This window comes from Pteropus vampyrus, unplaced genomic scaffold (assembly GCF_000151845.1).
Source record: "Pteropus vampyrus isolate Shadow unplaced genomic scaffold, Pvam_2.0 Scaffold50, whole genome shotgun sequence".
Taxonomy (NCBI): domain Eukaryota; kingdom Metazoa; phylum Chordata; class Mammalia; order Chiroptera; family Pteropodidae; genus Pteropus; species Pteropus vampyrus.
In genome coordinates, this window is record NW_011888831.1 from 6,115,378 (window position 1) to 6,123,972 (window position 8,595).

The following is an 8,595-nucleotide window of genomic DNA, read 5'->3' on the forward strand; positions in this document are numbered from 1 at the left end:
TCTGGTTATAACCATGATCATTGTAGAAAGCTCAGAAATGGACCCAAGTACATGAAAATATTTAATGTATAATTAAGGAAGGATTTCAAGTCAGTGTGGGGTGGGGGGAAATGGGCCCATAACCAGATAGTACTGAAATAACTGATTAACTACTTGGGGGAAAAAATTAAGATATACTGTTGTATTTTAAACCATAAACCACAATAAATTATAAATGAATTAACGAGCTAAATTTTTTAGGAAATGTACCTAAATATTCAATTGAATAAAAGAGAAGCTATAAAGAAAAATATTGCAGGTATAACAATCTAAAATAAAATAGTAAATAGAACCCAATCCTAAAACAAGAGGAGGATGATTTAGTTCAGTAATTTATAACTACTATTGACAGTGTTGTTCCATTCATCTTTATTTTTAATCAGAATTCTGTTGTGCAAGTCTCTAAAATGATTGACCATGTGAAAATGTGGGATAGGTATGGCTATGAATATTCATGTGCTAGGAATTATTACTACATTTTTGTATTTAAATTATGTATAGTAAATAATGTTTGAAGACTGAATCTATAACATTATAGAAAAAGAATGACCTCATTTGAAGGATCTGTCCTACTATACTTGGCCTTTCTTTTATGTTAGCCATCCATGTAACAGATATTTATTGAGCATTGCTAGATGCTGAGGATGTGGCAGTGATTAAGATACAGTTCCTGCCTTCAAACTTATAATGTGGAGACCAACAAGTAAACAAACAGTGTGAAAATTTCTACACCAAACAACTGTATGGCTGCACTTGGAAAGAGCACAGAACTCAGTGGTAGAGGCATCGAGGAAAGCCTCTGGAGAAAGGAACACCTAAGCTACAGGCTGAAGGATGTGTAGAAGCAGGCAAGCAAAGAGGGGAACAAAGTTGATACTAGACAGAGGGAACAACAGAGCAAAGTCTAAGAGACAGGATGGCCTGGTTTGTTGGAAATACTACAAGAATTTCAGTAGAGCAAAATTTACTTGCAGTAGAAGTACCTAGTATCTGAAACTAAATGTCATTTTCCAAGGAGAAAGAAAATGCCTGTGATACTAGCATTGGTCAGGAATGGAAGAAAACTACTTCCAGCTAATGACAGGAAGTCAACCTACTAAATAGGATTGCCCTTGTACCTTTAATGATGGACATTTTGCAAGAGATCAAAACAGAAAATGTATTTATAGTACTTTGCAAAATCTAGCCTTAGTATCTAAAAAGTTTGATGGAATTCTCAGCCCTTTTATTTAGATGTTAATCTTTATGCTATGACCTAGTTAGTGAGACCTGAGGATTCCCACCAACACCCCCATATAACAACTCCTCAGCCTGCTGAGGCAATTGCTCATATAAGAAACTCTGTATGATGGCCTCACCTCACTCTGACTTTAAAGAGATAGGAGTCCTTAAGACCAAGCACTCACCCAGATAACTAAAAGGAGAACCTAGATTGAAATCATGGTTCAGATAGCATACACATTGTTAGGCTTTGGCTTGAGTGGTGGTTAGAATGTGAGTGAGATGGGTGGGGTAGCTAGATTGAGGTAAGGTAGCTAGTGATGATGGGTGCTGCTGTCGGCATTCCCGGTAAGCTTGTCATGTATAAGCACTGTCAGCAAAGTCAGATTCCCAAAGTATAACTTTTCCAATGGTCCATTTTTCAATTAAGAATTTTTTGCAATTTTATACCATAGAAAGCTATTCTGTGAAAGATTTACCTGCCAATTTAAGGCTCTGTCCATGGTTCAAGGCACTGAAAATGGTCTTTAAACAACAAATTCTTTTAGGATTTTCTGTGGATGCACCGTTTCGCCAGTTCAACCACAATGTAAGCTTTGACTTGTCTGCCCTCTAGTGGATATCTGTGATCAGTGTCTTCTGACTTAAGGAAAAGCACTTTTTCCTTAAAAAAAAAAAATCTTACTGATTGGCTTTCCAAGTTTAAGCCTGTTTCCTTAAAGAATTTTTTATTACTACCAAAGCAACATATTTATAACTTTATTCCATTTTTGAGATGCTGATACATACCTTCCCTGGCTTCCCCATAGAATCAGGTCTAGACGCCTGCCCTCTGCAACTTATCTTTGTGACCCACCACCACCCCAACGTATCAAACGTATTCCTGCTGTTTCCTTTTGCTTATATTTCAAATGCCCTGTCAGTCTCTGGGCCTCTTCAGATCTTTCTCTTCCTTCAAGATCAGACTCAGAGCTCATTTTTTTGTGTGTGAAAATTGTACCCACAGTGGTAGTTCTCTTCTGAACTCCTGTGAAATATATTTCCTGTGCCAGACATTTACACTGTGCTTGTTGGATCACCATTTGCAATATAACAGCTTTATCTCCTCAGGCAAATAAACTTTAGTATGGTACTGTCTCACACTTCTTTGTGTCCCCTATGAACTCTAGCAGCTCTCAATTAATATGTTGATTATTTGCCATTCAAAGATATCCAGTATCCTGACTATTTTTTCCCTTGTTGATGGCTAAAAAGCTGATTATCTGGACTTAAATATGAATATTAACAAAACAGCAATGTATTTCTCCCTAGTCACACTTGTCTTAGCAATACATCTGTGTCTTAAATATTCTAATTTCTTTTGGTCAGAGCCATTAATTATATATATTAACTCCTTAGTTTGAAAATGACTTTGGGAATTTTGAAAAAATCATGTGCTTAGTAATACTTAGTAAGTAATCAATGTTACTGCATTACCTTTCTGCATGTGTTCTTTGGGCCTTATTTCTGAATAATGTTTCAGGTAATCATTTTGGTTGGTCATAGTCTAATTCTTTATATCCATAAACAATTCAAATGTTTAATATTAAGATAAATTTAATAATGGATTTTACTTAGCCTCCCTCAGATGTTATCAGTGCCTTTTATAGTTTAAAAGCCTTGTAGAAGCATGGCAATTGTTTAGCAGAGGACTGGTGCTAAAACCAGAAGCTAGGCTAAACAATTGGATTGTAGCTAGTAGGACACAAAGAAGAGAAGAGATGATATAGGCAAAAGGAACAAACAGGCACTGTCTCCAGGATTAAGATAAGATCAGAATCAAGGGTTTTAAGCCAAAGTTTAAAGAAAAGATGTTATCAGTAGAGGTGATATTCAAAATATTTAGCAACTGGTATAGCACAGCTATTAACCAATTAGAATAGGCAGGAGCAAGAGCTGGAAATCCTCTGCTATGCCATGCATTAACCTATTTGTCTCAGGATCCTGAAACATTCAGAGGGGCACTAGGCAGCTACTAATTACCATCAGGTAGAGAAGTATTTCAATTTAAAAATTAGTGTAATTGTACCACTATGTCCTGGCTGAGCATAAGACCTTATGATCATATTGAGGACTCAGGATATAATGAAGGAATGAACCAAGTGTGGGGTCTTCAGAGAATGAGATATGGAATTTTTCACCACTGGCCCCTCTTCAGGACTAAGAAATGAGGCCTGGAGATTTTTGTTATTAAAAAAGTTCTGAAGGGAGCCAGAGTTAAGAACAAATGACTTATGAAGTTTCCATACTGCATAATTGCCAGATGTACCAGGTTCAGAACACAGTAAGACTTTTTCTTTTTTAAAACCAAATAGCCTCATGGAGTTGCATCTCTAGTGAGAGAAAAGACAGTATATCAACTCTGAAATTATTGCTACTGGGTGAGTTAAGTTGCATATACTAAATAAGTTTTTAAAGCATAATAAGGATTGTAGACAAAAGACATCCAGTGACAGCTCTTAATTGTAACCCATAAACAGAATTGGGTAGTGCCACAAGAAAGATGCACAATAACTTCAGGTTTGGAGGGAGATAGTCTGTCAAATAGAAAAAGAAATGTCATTAACTACTACTGGCTTTTGGAACCAACTTTGAAAGCTGGGGAAGGATATAGGAGAGAAGTTAGGGCCTTCCAGGTTGATGAAACAGCATGGACTACCTATGAAGAATGATGAATGATTCAACTTAGATTGGAACATATGGAAAGTGTAAAGAATCTCAAACAATTAGGTTTGGAAAAGAATTGCTTAACACCTGTCTAGCCTAGTGTTTTTCAAGGCTGGCAGCATTTTCTTCCCCCTATTCTATTTCTCAGCTGATAGGATAATGCTTACATTTTCCAAACATCTTTTACTTAGCAGCCTACATTTAGGCTTAGATATAAAGTAAGACAAACAAGAATGCATTAATCTTTCAATTCACACTTAATGGTTCCTGAATACTCTAACATTAAATGCACATTAGAATCTCACAGTATATTGTTTATAGGTGAAATTTTTCTTAAGAACATTAAGAAGTAATTATATCCTTTAAATAAAAACTGTTTAACAATGGGACTCAGATATTTTTTTAAAAGCCAACAAACATGTATTTAGTCATTTAATTCATTAGTTCTCCTCCCATCAGAAATTATTCACTAAGAAGAAACTAAGAGCTCTCTCTACACTTTCTCCTGATCATTTCTAATGTTCTGAGCAGGTCAACTATTTGGCACTTTTTACCAACAGTGTGTGACACTACTTAAGAAGGTGGATGTTATATCTGGTGTATGCACCTGGTAGAATAGAATGGTAAGCTTTCTCCCTTTAGCTATTATCTCTTTAAACGCCCCTATTTAAAATAACTATTACCTGATAATTACTCTTATTGAATAAGCAGTGTTGTATATTTGCCTTTTCGTTGGTGAGTTCTATTGAAATAAACATAATTGAACATTTTCTTCATTCCTTTTAAATCCATTTTACCCTAAGGCCTACAATGCCTTAATATACTGAGTTGTTTTTTTAAGGGTTTTTTTTTTTCCCAAGTAAGATGAAGGGGAAGCAAATCATTCATTCACCTAACTATTAAAATATTAATCTAAGAAAGAAAGAAAAAAGTCATTAAGAAACACCTTAATATTATGTTAGAAACACCTTTCTCTGAAGATGTGGAGAAAAGGGAACCCTCACACAACTGTTGGAGGAATTGCAAATTGGTACAGCCACTATGGAAAATAGTCTGGAGATTCCTCAAAAAATTAAACCTGGATCTGCTTTTTGACCCAGCAATTGTACTTCTGGGTATTTATCTAAAGAAAATCAAAACACTAATTCATAAAGATCTATGCACCCCTATGTTCACAGGAATGCTCTTCATAATAGCCAAGATACAGAAGCAATCTAAATGCCCATCAGCATACAATTGGATAAAGAAGTTTTGGTTCATGTATACAGTGGAATATTACTCAGCCATAAAAAAAAAAAATGAAATCCTATCACTTGCAACATCATGGGTGGACCTAGAGTTTATTATGCTGTGCGAAATAAGTCAGATAGAGATAAATACCATATGATTTCACTTATACGCAGAATCTAAGGAACAAAAAGAACAAACTAATGGAAAACAGACTCACAAATGTAGAAGATGATCTGATGATGGCCAGAGGGGAGAGAAGTGGGGGGCAGGGAGAAAGGGGTGAAGGGTTAAAGAAGTACAAATTAATAGTTGAGAGATGGTCATAGAGATGGGGAGTAAGGCATAGGGAATGTAGTCAGCAGTAATATAATGGCTATGTGTAGAGCCAGCTAGGTAATAGAGTAATTGGGAGATCATTTCATAAATCATATAAATGTCTAACTAATGTACTGTATACTTGAAACTAATAATAAATAAAATATTTTAAAAATAAAAAAAAGAAACACTTCTTTGACTTGCTTTTTTTTCTTTTGATGCCAAAGGGATTTTCCACTCTTTCATCACTATTTGAAGTGTAGAAGTCATAGAAGAAAAGTGAAAAAGAATATTGTTTTGTAATAAACCACTAAAAGAGATGCTGGGGGTAGCTCCATAGTGTAGTAGTTAGCACGTCTGCTTTACATGCAGCAGGTCCTGGGATCATGCCCAAGGTGAAGCCACGGACCATACCCTGGGTGCGCCAGGCCCCCTGAGTGCGCCAGGGGTGCTAGGCCCCAGGGGTCCACACCACCAGTGTGTGAGGGCAGATGCCCCACCTTTAGAGATCCAGTTCTTAAAAAGGGAAATGGCAGCCTCCATAGGTTAGGGGTAGAAGGGAAGGGAAAGACATATGGTTTCTTCCATAGCATCTTCCCTATCCCTTATCTTAGGCTATCAAAGATAGATTCAAAGTATTACAGTCAGGTTCTTAGTTGAGAGGCAGCTTGTTATAGCAAAAAAATAGACCTGAGTTCAGATCCTGACCACACTAAAAATTGGCTTTGTGACCTTGAGTAAGTCCACAAGGTCATGGTACACGTTAAATAAAATAACATATAAAGAGTCTATGGCCATGCCACCCTAAACAAGTCTGATCCCATCTGATCTCGGAAGCTAAGCAGGGTCAGGCCTGGTAGTACTTGGATGGGAGACCACCTAGGAAAACCGGGTGCTGTAGGCATAAATTAAAAAAATTAAAAAATGGTGTGGTACTGACATGAAGATTGACAAATAGATAAATGGAACAAAATAAAGAACCCAGAAGTAGACCTCACTTATACTGTCACTTGATGTTTTACAAAGATCCAAGTAATACAATGAGGAAAAGAACATCTTTCCAACAAATGGGGGGGGGGGGGAATGAACCTTCACCCCTACCTCACACCATATACAAATAGGGCAAAAGCGACCAAAGAACAAATATAAAATGTCAAGGAGCAAATTTTTTTAAAAAGTTAGCACCTCAGTATCATTAATTCTCTCAACTTTTCTCACTTTTTCTTCTTGTCAGTATTCTTGTCTCCTTGAAGATCTGTGTAATATCTTACTATATAATAATTTCTAACCTAGGTCAGGGAGGGGTGAATGGTAGGCTTTTCCAGTGTGTTGGGAAGGCTTTTCCAGTGTGTATGTATGTGTATGTATGTATGTATGTGTGTGTATATATATATATATATATATTTTTTTTTTTTTTATTTTTTTTAAAAAAATTAGTTTCAAGTATACAGTACATTGGTTAGACATCTATATAGTTTGTAAAATGATCCCCCTAAATGCTCCCCTCCTGACCCTCCACCTAGCCAATGTATTAATGCTAACTGCATTCCTTATACCGTGTTCCCCATCCCGGTGACCATCCATCAGCTACTAATTTGTACTTCTTTAACCCTTCACCGCATCCTCCCAGCCTCCCAAACCCTCCACTCCTCTGTCCATCACCAAATTGTCCACTATATTTGTGAGTCTGTGTTTGATTAGTTCTCTTTATTTCTTAGCTTCTGCATATAAGTGAAATCATATAGTATTTATCTTTGTCTGACTTAAATACCTTTTAGGCCCATCAAAGCAATATCTTTTTCCATCGCCTTCCTTTTTATATGTAGGGGTCTTGTTTTCTTATCCATTCATCCACTCTATCTTTTAGTTGGAGCACTTAATTCTTTTCCATTTAAGGTATTTATTGATAGGAATGTACTTGTTACCATTCTTTACTACTGTTTTTGATACATGTTTTTTCTTCTTAAAGAAGTCCCTCCAACATTTCCTGTAATACTGGCTTGGTGGTGATAAATTTCTTTTGCTTATTTTTGTCTAGGAAGCTCTTTATCTGTCCTTCAACTCTAAATGATAGTTTTGCTGGATAAATTATTCGTGGTTGTAGATCCTGGGTCTTCATCTTGTCGAATATTTTTTGCCAAGCCCTTCTGTCCTGCATAGTTTCTTTTGAGAAATCAGCTGCCAGTCTTATGAGTGTTCTCTTATAAGTAACTATCTGTTTTTCTCTTGCTACTTTTAATATTCTTTCTTTGTATTTAACCTTTGGCATTTTAATTACGATGTGTCTTGGTGTGGGCCTCTTTGGATCCCTGATTTTTGGAATTCTCTGAGCTTCCTGAGTTTTTATGTCCATTTCCTTCACCAGATTAGGGAAATTTTCCATCATAATTTCTTCAAACAGCTGTTCAATATCTTGATTTTCTTCAGTTATGCTGATCAGATGGATATTTGGACCCTAAATAGTGTCCCATATTCTCCTTAAATTATTTATAGTCTTGGCTTCTTATCTCTTGCTGTTCTGATTGCATGTTTTTGGCCTTCCCATCCTTTAGATAAGGCATTTGATCCTTTTCTTTATTCATTTTGATTAATCTTTTGTTTATTCCATTTAATATACTTCTCATCTCGGATAATATGTTCTCCATTTCAGATTGGTTCCCTTTTATAATTTCCATTTCCATTTTTGTTTTTTATCTCTTTGTTGGAATTCTCTACACTTCCCAAAAGTTCATCGAGCATCTTTATAACCAGTGTTTTGAACTCTGAATCTGTTAGATTGATTACTTGACTCCATTATATCTGGATCTCTGTTCTGTTCTCTCATATGGTTTCCACTCCTTTGTCTTCCCATTTTGGCTGCCTTTCTCTGTCTGTTTCTTTGTACTTAAGCAAAGCTCCTAAGTCTCCTGGTCTTATTAATGTGGCTTTGTGTAGTAGGTGTCCAGTGGCACAGTCCTGAGAGGGGTTCAGCTGCAGGCCAAATTTAGCCCAAGCCTCTGCCCCTTCGGGGCCACCTGTTAAGATTCAGCAAGCAACCCACAGATGCTGTGCTTATAGTTGCCTCAAAAGGCCACACCAGAAACC

The 8,595-nt window shown here is 36.4% G+C and overlaps 2 pseudogenes; both read left to right on the forward strand.

The window, feature by feature from the left end:
* The first annotated feature begins 1,583 nt into the window (after window positions 1-1,583).
* Window positions 1,584-8,595, forward strand: part of LOC111739354 — a 28,414-nt pseudogene continuing 21,402 nt past the window's right edge.
* Window positions 6,298-6,415, forward strand: LOC111739571 (annotated as a pseudogene).